Below are 15,939 nucleotides of genomic sequence, written 5' to 3'. Positions count from 1 at the left end.
AGGCAGATAGCTGGCATCGGGACCAGTGGAACATTTGACTCTATTGCCGTTGATAGAAGGGGCAACCAATGACCAGAGTTCATAATAACCCGGTACCAAACAATTGTTTTTGACCAATGGAAGTCTTCTATATTGGTGTGGAATGTTTGAATTTGCTGTAAAATGTCCTGTCTTCTGTTATATCTTGTGTTAAAGGAGCGTAACCAATCTGGCCCGCACATTACTCTTCATACAAATAGCTGCTAGGCCTGCTGGTAATGAGATGCACACAGATACAAGTGAAATAATCATTTTCTTATTGGACGTGGCTCTCTTTTGCAGCCATATCACTGTGTACCTGCCCACTCTTGAGATACAAGGATAACCCCCCCCCCCCCCTCACCGCCACATCATGGGTTATTATCGGACCCTTTACTGCCACTGTTTAGTTATTTTTCTCCCCTAGCACTCTCCTTCATTACTTTGTCTCTGATTTAGCATCTGAACCCTTTCACATTTAGTAATAACCAAATGCAAGCTGTGTACTTTAATCTTCCAAACACAGGCGCACTGCTGTGAAAATCATACACACTCCGCTCCTTGGCATTGCGTGCCCCCATCCTTTTCCATTTATATGCAAATACTGACCTTTCACCCCAGCTGGCTACACGAAGAATTTTCCTAAAAATGCAAATAAAAGCGTGCAGTCATTTTACCCTCCTCCAATGTTTTATCCATTTTTTTCTCTACTGAGTGAGTGTATGAAGGGCTAAGCGTAGATGGCAGCAATAATGATTTTTATGAATCCTAGCGTCTATATAAAATAGCTTTCAGCTGCGTATTTCCTTCTGTGTGTTCGTTCTGGGGCTGCCGTAGTGGGAATAATATTAATATTTGTGTTGGTTTTGATAATAACCATTTGTGCAGCTCCATAAACGGCAGTGGCGCAACATAAAGATGTAAGGAAAAGAAAGGGGTTTATTGTAGTCATCAGTCGTTCTTTTAAAACGGATTTTACCTTTCCTTTACTATATGGCCCGGAGTATGTTTCATATATTTTTAACTCTTTCAGAATCCAAAGAGTTTATATAAATAGGGGGGCTTCAATTTACTAATAAATGTGGCTTGGGGTAAGCCAGATAAAGGGGCGTTCTATATTCACACGCATTTCCTGGTGGACCATGTCTGCCCTATATAAGGAGGGATTATATATAATAAAAATATATATTTTATATTGCCCAGACCTGTTTGTATTCTATCAGTATAAATCGGGCATGGCCACATGTAAACAGAGCACTTCTGCTGCAATGCCCCCTAAGAATAGAGCACAAGTACCCCACAAATGCCCAAATGACATCTTAAAGAAAATCTATCACTAAGACATGTTCCCTGTAAATTGACTTCTATAGGATGCACTTATAGGACTGAATTACTTCCCTAAGTGCCCATGGTGGGGTTAAAAAGATGTGACCTGCCATAAAAAATGGCGTCTTTTTGTTTACAAGTAGTCGGGACTGGAAGGAAGTTGTCATTTCCTAGCCCTCTGGTGGTTGCTTTGGGAAGTCGTTTGGTAGTTGCAGTGGCACACCTAGTCCTGCATTATTATCTGTAAGATTCCCTTATATAAAGGGGTTCATCCCAGATATATTGATTTCAGTTGGAGCACTTTTACCTCTGCTTCTATAAACCCAGATACTTTCATCAATCATGTGTCTAGTTTCTAATAAACCGGCACAGTAGTGACCCAACCCATACCATGGTCACATCCAGGATGAGTGATAAATTGGTACATGACTTGGGTGCTGTCCTGCCATTGATTGTGTCGCAGCTAGCTGCAGGTTTGAGTCAGGCCTGGAGTTTTCATATATTTCATATATTTTATACAGTACAGGACCTTTCTGAATTTGTCAGCCTTAACCTAATGCTATTCATGCTATTTGCAAAAAAAAAAAGAGGTTTTAGATTATTGCCCTGAAAAACTTCCATTATTGCTAATTGCAAAACTAGGAATGACAGCTCCCCAGTAATGTGTAATTGTAAGTGCAGTCAAAATCCACAGCCTCTAAATGTCAGTTGTTTCCAGAGTGACAACAAGTTAAAGGTAAATTACATAGAAAATGATGTGTGTGCAGCGCCCTGCGGCCATAAACCAGGACACTGACCTGTCATACAATTTAGGAGCTTTTCTAATCCCAGAAATGACAGATGTATAAGGCCAGTCTAACCAGAGTAGATTATAACATATCTGTCATTTTCTACTGTAACTTTCTGGATAAAACTTCATCTCTCTTTCTCTCTCCCTCCAAAAAACTGTCTCTATATATTTCTCATACAGAGGTACTAAACCAAAAGTCATTCTGCTGTGCAGATAAATGCAAAGGCTGGGGAGAGGCTGACTGTAGTGTACGTACCAGAAAGTCCAGAAAAGCTCCTGTCCCAATGATCCCTACTTTGTCATATATCTCCAGTGATGACTTTCAGACACCTTTACATCCATATGTGAATGATATAAGCCCATGACCCTTGCTGCAAATGTTTTAATTGACCTTTAGGCCGGGTTCCCACGTAGCGTAAATGCTGCAGAATTTCCGCAACTGAATTCTTTGCCGAAATTCCGCAGTGTTTACAGCAGCAGCAAAGTGGATGAGATTTAGTAAATCTCATGCCCACGCTGCGGAAAAAAAAAACTGCAGCGTAAACGTTAATAAATTGACCTGCGGTGCGGAATTGAATTTGCTGGGTTTTAATCGATTTTTCTGCTGCGGGTTTTCCCCATTGAATTCAATGGGGATGTAAAACCTGCAACAGAAAGCCATATGTTGCGACTTTTGCGGCGTATTCGCACCATTTACGCCGCAAAAATCGCAACGCTGAAAAAAACAGAAAAGAAACCTACTTACCCAGAACACCCTCCTCCTTCGTGCAGTCCGGCCTCCCTGAGATGACCTTGTATCCCATGTGACCGCTGCAGCCAATCACAGGCTGCAGCGTCACATGTCTTGAAACGCCATCCAGGGAGGCCGGAGTGGACGTCCGTGGAGGGAGGGGTTAAGAATGTGCGCTTCATTATGCAGAGGAATTTCCGTCTGAAAAATCGCACCAAAATTGTGCGGTTTTTTTTCCGGACGGAAAGTCCTGCGGGTTCCAGGTCGGATACGCTGCGTGGTTTTTACGCAGCGTTTCTGTCCTGTGGGAACCCGGCCTTAAATATATACAGCAGAGGTTTCGTGGGAAACATGTTAATAACCTGAATGTATGTTTTTTTAACCTCTAGGGTGCGGTTAAAGAGAATTAGAAGAGAATCTCGCATAGAAGAGGCGGCCATTCTGTAAGTAGAACCAAATTTATGATAATTTATAGAAACCTGTAGTAGGCAATAACCCTGTGCAACTAATATTTATTGGAATCCATCCTATGAAGGTGTTCAGGAGGAGTCAATGTGTGCCTTAGTAATGTCAGTAGTTCCTAATAGCCTGATGGATCTTCCCAAAAATAGCTGCTGCCTGTTGTATAAAGTTATTCTGGCTCCAAGACTGTCCTAACGTGTTGGTTTTTGTTATGTATTGGATTTATTTCACTTCAAGTTTATTTCGGCACCTGGTTACCACATGAACAGTGTTTCTCCACAATGTCCGATCTCCTGCTTGGTCTTCAGATTTCTCAATAATGGCTTCTTGATTTATTTGATTGTTTCCTTCCATTTTGTTTCAGGTTGTCCTCTTATTCCTTACATTTTTCCAATATAGTGGTTTGTCCCATTGAGCAGGGTCTTCTTCTAATGTGCTCAAAATAAGATGACATTTCCATCTGGTCATTTGTGTAAAATCTGACTTGATTGGATCAAGTATCAACTCCTTTATATTCCTTTCCAGCTGTGGTATTCTCAAGAGTTCAGAGGCGTCAATACTTTTCCTGCTCTTAATATCTGATTGGTTTCTACCAGTTAAGTCATTTTATCCAGTGAAGTTTGTATTCTTTGGTTTTCCATGTATCCTATCCACATGTACTCTATTTTATGTGAATCTGGGATTAAAAAAAGCACATTTTTTCCTGGGTTGGGTCTTCATTCACAGAGACAATGTATACCCCCGGTTTTCTGACAGTAAAATGATATCATTAAGATTTGATCACTTCCACAGCCATGACATGCGTGTGTAAATGAAAAATGATGAGTATACAGCCATAGGGAGAACGAAAGCGTGCTATATTAAATATACCATGGAAATGATAGTCAAAGTAGAGACTCTCTAGACATTAATGTGGTGTAAATATTTCATAGTTGGAGATATGGTGTAGGGGGCCGGTTCAATAACTTAGTTTTATGCGGTTTGGGCTTTCGTAGAAAGATCTGATCTATACATCAGTTTCCAAGCTGAATCTTTGTGGGGAAAAAATATTTGACGTTGATTTTTCTTTTAGCAGTTCAGCACTTTTTGGCCAAAGAGTTCCATCCAGAAGATTAATAGAACTTCCTATAAACAAAGAGATCCTCTTGTTTGAACGTCAGGGAATTAGGTTAAATCTCCCCACTATGGCAAAATGAGTGGACAGGTCATTTCCTTCCTCAAGATCAGCATAATCTTCTCCTGAAATTCCCTGTCCTGGAGCTAAGCCCTAAACTCAAAGGTACTTCATTCCTCTCTGCACATCAGGACATTCACTTGACACGTGCAACCTCTGTCCTGACCAACCTAATTACATGTTTGGATCTGTCACGGTTTCTCACAAGAGCTGCTTTCTAATTTCCTGAAATACTCTGCGCTGCTTTAAACATTCTGGTTTAAAAGCTAACACAGTTCTACCAAATAAGAAGTGCAGGGGGATAGCTTTCCGGAAGACCAAAACCAAGCAGGAAATGAGAAGCAGCTGTGTTCATTGTGCAATCTGGACAAGCTGATTATAAATGTAATGGCAATTGATGCAGGAGAGGGGCTGTTGATCCAGTAAATGCTGGCTTTTAAATAAATTACTGCAAAGGGATCAAAAGAAAAAAGGGTTAAGCATGAAGATGTGTAAAGCCTGAGAGTGCCTGCAAAGAGTAGGGGGTGGGATTTTGCATACTCAGCTACCTCCGAAGATCATGTGACTTCCAGCAATAATTCAAAAGCATCTTGAAATAATTCACCCCTATCTAGTAACACGGCAGCCATTGGGTGTTTTTTTTTTCTTCTTTTCAAATCAGCATTAAAAGGCTGAACTGAAATGACGAAGGAGGAAAATTGATTTATTTTTTTTCCCATCCAGAAGATATTCAGCAAACCATTGCTTGGCAGATATTTCTAGCAGGAAGGAAAGTTCTCTGATGCTCAATCCGGAAAAAGCATTGTAGCTGATTCAGCTCCGTTTGCAGCATAAAGCTCTTCGCTATATAGAGTTATCTGTCACCAATAATATGATCTATGAGAAGATTCACGTAGATTTGATGGCGGAGTTGGCCCAGCGTGTTGGGATCTGTATTTTCATCTCTAGATGACACAATAATCATTGAATGCTATGTACCAGCACAAAGATGGTGTTTTCTCTATAAGTCAGAACATCCTAAGATTTACCATAATAACAATCTAAAAGATAATAAAAAAATTCCAATTTCATTTAGCTGACGGTTTCCAGAACCTTCCATTTGCGGCCATCTCTTTATAATGCATAAAGCCAATTTCCATTTAGTGTTTATAATAATCTGCCAATGCCAGAATAATAGATGATGATTCCGCATCCCACTTTTAAGGAACGGAAGATGATGCATTTTGGTTGTCATTGCTGCGAAGTCTCTGACTGTACAATTCCAAGTGCGTGATGTGCATGGATGACGATGATTAATACGGTTTCTCAGGCCCACTCCATGATTAGACTGTGACCACTGATGAATTTCTGTCATTTCTTACGTGTCATCGTAAACCAATGACGTGACTAACATTTCGTTAGAATATCGTGCCCACAACTTATTTCCAACATTGCACCGTGTGATTTTAGGAACTATTAGAACAACATGAAATTAAGAGTGAAGGGCCTTCTTTTTTTTTTTTGCAATGTTTTCATTGAACTAATATCAATGGATTCTCCTTTCCATGGAGACTCCGGCTTCATGGTCCCATCAAAGATTGTTCTTTCTCTGAAATTCCAGCCTTCTTCTCGTGCTGCTTTCAGTTTATTGGTCTCTGATGAAGTCTCAGCTGTTTAATTCCCAGTAATTATGGATAGCCTGAAACGTCTGGTGAAAAGTCACCTGGTCCTACAAGCCACCTCCCAGCCCCCTGTAACCTCGCTTCGAGTGATGAGCTGTGAAAATCGGCTCCTGGCGAGTTCATTTGTAAAACAATGGAAAGCAGAGCCTGGAACAACTATAAAAAGCTTATGAATGTATTAGGCAACAAAGGGAGATTGAGATTGTCAGGCATTTGTCCTTTACGCCAACATAATGAAGACACAAGTAGAGCTCCAAAGAAAGACACTTAACCCACAGCGGTGCTTTAGCGTTTTCATGTACTCTGTTGTATATTAGCGATATGAACAAGCTGAAAGAATGATTATTACACACTGAGCTCATATTCTTCTAAGTTTCATATATAGCACACATTTCTCTTTATACCAATGGTTAGTAATTAACGAGGATACGTTGCTTTTTGATTTAAACATTTCTCGGTACCGTATGAAAAATGTGCATCTTCCATGAGATAGAAACGTGAACCATGAACACGTGGCTTAATAATGACCCAAGTGGGGAAAACTAATATCTATATGAAGGATCTGGAATACAACTAGCAATATCTTCTCACTCTGTGCCCATCCGCTTAGATACACTGGAACTTCTGTTTGTTATAAAAACTTATGGAGATAAAAGACTAAAGAATGAAATATTTATGACATATGGAAAGTAAGGCCTCATGCACATGACCGTAGTTTTCATCTGTAATTACGGATAAGGTGATTACAGATGAAATTGGAGACCCATTCATTTCTACAGGCTCGGGACACTTCAGTTTACATAGGAATGTGTGTCCAGACCGTGGAAATGATATGCAAAATATAGAACATATCCTATTCTTGTCCGCAATTGCGCCATGGACTCACCCATAGAAGTCTATGGGCGTTTCCGCAAATACGGACGGCTACGGAAGTGCACCTGTAATCACGGATCCGTATTTGCGGACAGTACAAATCCTTATGGTCGTGTGCATAAGGCCTGAATAAGAGCAGAGTTAGGCCCCATTAGCATTGCATTTGTGCTATCTGCCGAGTGTTAATGTTTTTAAACACTAAAAAAGTATTGAAACGTATAGCTCGGCATATACATAACTATAATGGGTCAAACGTACACCAAAAAAGCTTTCGTTTGTTTTATGTTGGTCATGATTTATGTTAGGATACTGTTTTTTTAAAGTACTGAAAAGTGTAGTCTGTTGTGCTATTCTGTACTTCAAAGAAAGGTAAACGTGACGTAACTGTTTTTAGCATTGATCTCGATGAACGACGTATGCAAATGTAATGCTATAGGTTTATATCCGTTTACATACAATATATTTATACATAATTTATTTTATTTTTTTCTATCAGTGTTCACTTTGAAAAAAACATACTTTTTTTAGCTAAAAAAAAGGGACATAAACGTATACCGACGTATGTGTATGCGCTAAACGTACACACTATAAAAAACAGAGAAAAAATGTTACACGTCTGTATACGTTTTCAATGGTCCACGTTTTTATAAAAATAAACATATAAGCTCGGCGGATAGCACAAACGTGATGTGAATGGGGCCTTAGGCTTCGTTCACAACTGCATCAGGGTTCCGTTCTGACATTCCGTCTGACCTTCCGTCAGAACGGAGCCCTGACTGAAACAAACGGAAACCATAGGTTTCCGTTTTGCATCACGATTGATTTCACGGATCCGGTGCAAATGGTTTTCATTTGTCTCAGTTGTGCAAGGGTTTCGTTGTTTTGACCTAATCAATACTGTAGTCGACTGCGCTATTCATTCTGTCAAAACGACGAAACCCTTACACAACTGAGACACACCGGATCCGTCACCATTGAAATCAATGGGGATACAAACGGAAACCTAAGGTTTCCGTTTGTTTCAGTCAGGGTTCCGTTCTGATGGAAAGCTTAGACGGAGCGTCAGAACGGAGCCGTGACGCAGATGTGAACGAAGCCTAACTCTGTTTTTTTCATTACTCTAGTCTTGGATGGGGCCTTTCTGTCATCCAAGTACCCGAAGGCAGAAGCTAGTGGGCCGAAGAATGTCTTTAATGGAAACCCACTGAATATAAAGGTGGGGCTACTATCCACATACAGCGTTGGCAGCCAGGGGTCAACTAATGCTTGATTTAACAGTAACTAGGGAAATCAATGACGTCTGAAGTGTGATACAGCCAGCTAATACTTCTACTCATGTGCAAGGAAAACTTAAAGAGCTGATGACGACACAGGCAGACATTTTGTGAGCCAACATTCATGACAATATATCCTAATAAAATCACTAGGAACTGATTTCTTCTTATGCAAAGGCAATGCATGTGTCCCGCAATAATACACTGTAACGTAGCAGGTTTCTACACTCTGTTTCATAGACCGTAAACACTAAAGTATCATCCTATATGCAGCTGCTTCCAAGATTTTATATCCTCTCTATTTCTGGCTGGAAACATGAGTTGTCTCTACAAAAGCCACAAAAGTTGGGCTCTCTCGATTAAAATATTGTCAGGATTTAGCAGTGGTATGAAGTATATAAGAGAACTGGTAATGAAAATGCAATCAAACGTTTCAATGTAGAATCTTCAACCCCCAAGGCCACTGATCTGTAGGCAAAAACAAGTTGGTTCATGGGTGTCCTGAAGATAATGACATTGAACGTTGATGGACTATTCTATTACGAGACTGAATATAATAATGGAGGAAAAGTCCTAACTCATTAGTCTGTCAGGAGTTGACTGTAGAAGTCATCTGCTAGTACCATAAAGAAAGATGGAAGGAAATAAGTTTGTGTGTGAGTGAGTGGATGATTATAGGCCTACACCACTGACTACAGGACTTCCACTACATCTTCTAAACTGGGCTCCTAAAACATAAAAAACATATCAAATACAAGGTTATGTTCGTAAAACCAACCAAATCCGCTCTGCAAATGCACCATTAGTTCGTAGGAGTTGTAAGGAAATAGCCGGGTACTCCGCTTGTTCTGACACAGAAACGAATCATGGGAACAAATAAATACACCAGAATATTCTAGGTTCCCTAGTATTGTAGGCTCTGGATTGTATGTGATGTGGGATTCCACTGACAATATCGCCAAACAGTTTATAGTATTTTAATGAGGTTTGCAATCCCTATAAAGCTGTGATTCAGTGCTCCCATGGGAGGTGCTCTGATTGGTCAGGCAAAGTTAAAGGCTTAGCCTGGGGCTCAGTACGTGTAGGTGGGAGGGTGACAGGACCCTTCTATTGCCCCGGGCACTGTGGCGTGGATAATTCATACATAGCATTTATGGAATGGCCCATTTGAAAGACAACGAAGGTTACCCCCTTATTGAAGAAACATTACAATCTTGACACTAAGTGATGCCAATGGAAAACTGATCCCTGCTGTTAAAGCCTCCACATTTTATCCTAGAAGACCAATTCTAATGCATCTCCTCCAATCTACATATCCTGAAACTTTCTTATTGGCTTTATCAATACATCTCTCCGGACATTCAGTTTTCTACAACGTTCTTAAATACAATACAGCAATAAACGGACAGATAGAGTTATGTGTCACATAGTAATAAGGTAAACCAATATATAAAAGTAGCAAAAATAGAAAGTATTTGTTACGTAACCAAATTGTTCACATCCAAATGTTGCCTAGAGTATATATGCATAAAAAGTTAAATAAAATATAAACAACAAAAAAGTTGAGCTCCTTATAAAACTAGTTTACTTTATATTTTCCATTACTTGCCAGACATGCTGTAACGATTGCAGATGTAAATCCCGAACTCTGTTACATAGGAAGTCATTATATCATCCTTTCATGTGATATCTGGGCCTATAATAATGTATCTCACTAGCACTGTATAGTCTGCTGAACTTAATAGGATGTAGTACTGCAGGGGACAAGCCATTGTGTCCTTTATACACACACACACACACACACACACACACACACACACACACACACACACACACGCGAATGGTGGCCTTGTTGCTTGTAGTGCTTGCCTCTCATCCCACAATAATCACAGGATACAAAGCATTATGGGGCAGGGAGGCTGCTCCCAGCTTTGGTTTCTATGACAGCATAGAAGGCTCAGAGTGCAAACCTCTGATTCCCGGATTCCATGTTCTTTGTTTGCCATTAATTAAAGTGACCATATGGAGCAAGCTGATAATGGCAGCAGATGATCCAGAAGAGAGGGGAAAAATGAATTCGGAGCAGGAAAACTGTCCTGAAAAGGATTTTGTAGCTCTATGCAGATTTAAATATGAGCTGGGGGTGGGGAGGGGGGAGGCTTGACAATGGATGTCAGATATTGTACTAAGGGAGATCATACAAATGACACCACGCAGGCGCTCTCAGAAGCCCAGCTACTTAAATACTACTACTGGTGGAGGCAGAAACGGTTTTAGAAATGCTCGTTAGTCTAAGATATAATCGATATCACAAGATATCCATACTACAAATCAGCCGCAACCCTAAAAGCACGATCCACTGAAATACCACACAGCTCCATCCCACATCTCAAGACTTTTTTGCTTTTCAACAACTTTATTTTACCATAACAAATACAACATAACAATGTATCACTTCCACTCTTCATCTTCTATCATCCCCCCCCCCCCCCCAGTATATCCTCCATAATATGGCCCCTATTAATGTGCTCTATGGTACCTAAACTTTATATTGGAAAAAGAACTAAATATGTGTCCTGTAAACCCTACTGGATGAGAGGCAGAGCAGATGAGAAGAATTAATGTCACAAAGTACATCCAAATAGCTGCAAAGCAGAAATCTGAGAGGCATGGGAGGTGGCTTTGTCTCCCTGGAAGTGTTTCTCCATTTGTGTTGTTGCTCTAAACATCTCCATTAGTTACATCAGGATTTGCCTGACCCAGAAATCACTCAGGGCCCAAGACGATACCAAGACGTATCCTGCGACTCATTCATAGAGTTTACTCAAGTAAAAGTCCTTCCTGAGTGGGTGTGGAGGGGATCCCTACAAAAATAAGAGACTGGTCCCCATAAAGCGGCTCTTAGTTTCCCTACTCCTAGGTCATAGAGGAGGTCGGCAGAAGCCGGGAGCTGTCAGAGGTGCTGAAATGCGAGAGCTCATTGTGTACAGCACACAACACAATGTGACTTACCTTCTTCACAATGACATCATGGGGAGCAGTCAAGGGATGTGCATGGTTAAAGGGCTGCGATGGAGACCAGTCCTTACTCTGATATTAAGCTGTTTTGTTGCTCCCACTTAAAGCTTCCTTGCCCTTCCACTGAGCAGTTCTGGTGGCTGGGGGCTCATTCCTTTATTGACCAAGCTCATGAGCAGACCAGGCTCACGTAGGGTGGGGGTCTCCAGAACTCCAGCCTTGCAATGTATCTGTTTACTCTCCGAGGTGAAGGAAATTTACAGTACAGCATCAAAAAAGATGGAGCAGCTCACTTCCTCCGGGGAGACAGTGGGCAGGCCCAACTCTTAACAGCAACCTATTATTGCTTTTGCTCCAGTCAACAGAAGGTGCCTGGCTCAACCAAGCTGATTAATAATTAATATGCAAGATCGTTGGAGCTTCTTCAGTGGGGAGGGCACACGGGGGGTGTGTGCATATTACAACTGTCATTGTCACCACCCCTATGCAATGACAGCTTTTGGTCTAGTCCAATAATTTCTAATAGAAAGACTCAGCTGATGATAGATGCCTTGTGTGTACCCACAGCAAAGGGAAAGTTGTTCTCCGGGTCCATATCTGGTAGGTAGGGGTGACCTTCCCCCCCTGATACCAATATCCAACTTTGCAACGCTTCTCGGTGACACCCACAGCCTCTCTGCCTGCTTCTTAAAGTCCTAGCAGCACAGTAAACAACTACACATGTCACCAGCAGCGAGAAAATGGAGTATTTAACTCCTGAATGACCACACCCATGCAACTAACCTTTACTCCAGGGATATTTGACTATGCCGAGGACTTTCTGCATCACTCCCAGCACATTATAAGAAAATATTTCTAATAAGTCATTACGATCTATGTATCGTTTGCAGAAATTCTGCAATGATGCTGCATGATGCACTTTAACTCAGTCATTTATGTGTCATTTAAAAGCAACTGCAGTAAGATTCCTGCACAGATCACCATGTATCAATCCACCCTGCCCTGATGTTGAGAAATAAAATCCACAAAAGGAGACTTAGCTGACGATACAAAGGGCTGTGGTAACAATAAATTACCCTAGAGATCAACCTAGAACATATTAATACAGAAAGCAGAGAACGTAAAGAGGCTGCTCAATAAAAATCAATATTACACTGGAATCCCACCCAAAGACATATGCGAGTATTCTGTGTGTTTTCACCTTCTCCTCCAAGTAAGGTCACATTAGATATACATGTATGTATACGGAGGTGGCAGAGCTCTGCTTGTACGTACGATCATGCTATTCTATGTAGTTTTGCATAGGACTGCAGGTAATTCCACTGCAGTATGTTACCATAATTACTTATCACGATGCATACAAGAAACAGTACACGACAAATTCAGCACTGACACACACACACACACACACACACACACACACACACACACACACACACACACACACACACACACACACACACACACACACACACACACACACACTATATACACTACATAAACAATACATATACTACTTATACCACACACACACACACACCGTATTTTATCATAGTAATACAATATTTATAAATACATATAACAATAGCTCGATACTGAAGTTTTTGTCCACATTTAAGATTGATCGCTTGTCGTCAAGTTCAGGTCTCTGCTGATCTAATACGACGTTATTGTCACCTAGGAGGAATATCCTTACTATATGTCACGATATAAAACACTTCTAGTGCAGACAACCAGGCGAAGTATATGAAGAAGCTGCTATAGTTGTAGGATTAGCAGTAAAGTAATAAAGTCGTGTTTTATACTATACCCGTGCACGGCTTCCTGCTATGTAGTGTAACTTTGATCAAAGCTTCTACATGATAGTTTAATGAGCTGTGAATATTGTGGAGCTCAGATAGATTACAGTGTGTATTCTGTACTAGGGATATCAGGCCCAATGTTAGAAGTACAACGATATAACAATATAACACTGGGATAAAGTGCAGACATCGGGGCAGCCTGAGCTCTGCTGGAATCTGTGCAGGGGATTCAGCACCACCGGCTCTGGACAGCTCCCCTCAGCTCATGGCCCCGCTTATATAAACTCCTCACACTGTGTCTCCATACGACTGTTCTTCCTATCCTTTTATATATAAATGAGTGCTATGTGATGTGTGTGTGTATGAGTAGTAATATAAAGTATTAGAGCATTACTTTGCTAAAAGTATAGTTGGCACGATGGCAGACTCTAGATGTATCATTAGCTCCATGTCTGAAATAGATGGACATGTTGGTTGTTGTGTGTACATAGAAAGATACGTGTGTGTGTGCGTGTGTGTGTGTGTGTGTGTGTGTGTGTTTTAAAATAAATTCTATATTGATGCAATATATAATTTCTTGTAATATATAATATAATTTCTTGTTGGTAGAACTTATGTGAAGTGATGCATTCAGTATAGATGATTCAGATCCAGTGATTGCAAAGCTGAGGCAGCATTTTCTGAATAGACTACTCAATGACTTGAGATTGCAGCGAAAATGTAAAAAAAAAAAAAAAGACCCTAAAATGCAGCCAACTTCAGACTGCACTTTGTCTAATTGGCACCAGTCTTCCCAGTTAGCAGCTGGGTGAAGATTTGCCTACCCCTTATTCTATGTCCCTATGCAGATGGACGTCCTTAATACCACAGACTACAATTAATGCTGTTGTATTTGATGAATTTAAATGGGCCTGCATTAATATTGTATATAGAACAGCTGAAGGGCTGGATATGCCGGCAAGGGGAGACCCCTGGCAGATGGAGGAAACAAAAAAAAAAAGTTTTAATAAGGCCTGAGGCTAACATTGTCATAATGACACCCCTCCCCCTCCCTATATCCCACCCCTCAGGACATACAATTGCTTTGTCTGTAAAGAAAGTACAAGTCTAAAGTTTTCTTTCTCAATGGGACGACAGATTTGCATTCAACTCCTTTTTTTTTTTTTTTTTTTTTTTGTACGTTAGGCAAATGCTGAAGCTGTGTTAGTAAGCTGTATAGTATCACTTGGCAGCCATTCAGCCTCTCTGCGCTCTTCTTTGTGTCTTAGGCCTACTCATAGCACCACAAAACAACTTAGGAAAGTTCCTAAAAGTTTCTTGTGTTTTTTTAAGGCCAAACTCTTATCTCTGTTTTATTATAGAGCTAGCCATAGACTCAAGAGTTTTTTTTTTATACCATAAAAATGCTAAATGCCTGTAGCAATAATGGAACCATAATGTCATAACAATATGTGATATATTTTGGACTGTGACAAGTGCATCAATATAAAAAAGCTAAAATCACTCACTGCACAAAACTAAAATACACACACGCTCGCGCACGCACACACGCGCACACACACACACACACAACTTGTGTGTGCCTATGTTAATATTTAAAAAAAATACTAATATTTGCAGCATGCACATCATAATAACATTTACTGCCACTTATAGTACAAGCAATAACACGTATACTTATGGTGCATGTTGATATTACAACCTTAAATCAAGTCAACGTTTATATAAAACACAACCTATAGTAAGACAAAACAGGATATAGCAGTAAACTGTATAATAAGCAGATGGTCCCAACCAAGACCCGGTCACAAAGTACAAACTCCATGAACTCAACACAAGTGTCACGGAGCTGCCTCACAAGCAGACGCACAAAGTTTGCAAAAAAAGTACGAACCTAGAAAAGTTTCACACAACGTCATCTTGGCTTGTTATCTTTATCCCAGGATCCACAGCTCAAGTCAGAAGTTACTTCATTCCTGAAAAGTTGCAGCAAGTACCAAAAGCTTATGTGCCCAGAAGGCTAGCCCAGGCCCTGTCCGCTCCAATCACAGCTGGCCTGGGATAATTACATAACAATAGCCTGTGCAGGCAGCCAATCCAACTTCTGTATACACACACAATTGCTAAAGACCAGAAGGACAATGACAAGCTGCTGCAGCTACTGCTACTCCCCCCCCCCCCTCCCTCCTTCCAAGGGCTATTCAATAGCAACTGCAAGCTAGAACTTAGAAGACCCACATACCTCTCCCTGCCTTGAAGGAGATGAGGGGACAATCTTACTTTGTAGAAAAAGTTTGTACAAAAGTATATATGGATCTGGATATATATGGATCTATATGTGATCAACCTTTTATTGAACGAATCGACTCTACTATCAGATGGACAAATTAGTTTGACTAAGTCTGAATTTCAAAATCGGCCAATAAAATCTACAAATCGATTCACCTGTCTAAAAAATTGCAAATCGATTCATGAACTGTGACTCGTGAGGTTGATGAATTCATTTGCTTCTCTCTAATGGGGATCAGTCATGATCTCTTACATACGTTGATAGAATTTTATCATCTCAGTTAAGCTGGTCATAGGCGTGATAATTTTACGGTAAAATTGTATTTCTTTAATCTAGTGTACCGATGCACCGATTAATCTTACGGATCACACAAAAATAATTGAGGATACCAAGATTTTTTTTTTTAATATTTAAAAAATGTGACTGCTAAGTTTTATATACAAAGATCGGCCATGATTAAGATGCTCGTTATCAGTAATATCAGATCAGCTTTAAAGGGTTTATGCGGGGATCAAAAATTA

At 40.4% G+C, this 15,939-nt stretch overlaps 1 protein-coding gene and 1 long non-coding RNA gene across 4 annotated transcripts in view; one reads left to right on the top strand and one right to left on the bottom strand.

The window, feature by feature from the left end:
• Nucleotides 1-8,431, top strand: part of LOC142666498 (uncharacterized) — a 90,057-nt gene extending 81,626 nt beyond the window's left edge. Inside the window, exons 4-5 of one of the 2 annotated variants that reach the window (XR_012851698.1) lie at nucleotides 3,254-3,307; nucleotides 8,159-8,431. This is a non-coding gene — a long non-coding RNA (uncharacterized LOC142666498). Of the gene's footprint in view, nucleotides 1-3,253; nucleotides 3,308-3,690; nucleotides 3,973-8,158 lie in introns of those variants that run through there. The other variant, XR_012851697.1, reaches the window with a different exon arrangement.
• Nucleotides 1-11,637, bottom strand: part of MYT1 (myelin transcription factor 1) — a 58,489-nt gene extending 46,852 nt beyond the window's left edge. For both annotated transcript variants that reach the window (XM_075846560.1, XM_075846561.1), the window contains exon 1: nucleotides 11,321-11,637. The gene's annotated coding sequence lies outside the window, so the exon portion shown is untranslated. The remainder of the gene's footprint in view (nucleotides 1-11,320) is intronic.
• Nucleotides 11,638-15,939: the final 4,302 nt, after the last annotated feature.

The sequence above is a fragment of the Rhinoderma darwinii genome, chromosome 13 (genome assembly GCF_050947455.1).
Source record: "Rhinoderma darwinii isolate aRhiDar2 chromosome 13, aRhiDar2.hap1, whole genome shotgun sequence".
Classification (NCBI taxonomy): Eukaryota; Metazoa; Chordata; class Amphibia; order Anura; family Rhinodermatidae; genus Rhinoderma; species Rhinoderma darwinii.
Note: the sequence above shows the minus strand (reverse complement) of the source record. Positions and strands in the feature narration are given on the sequence as shown.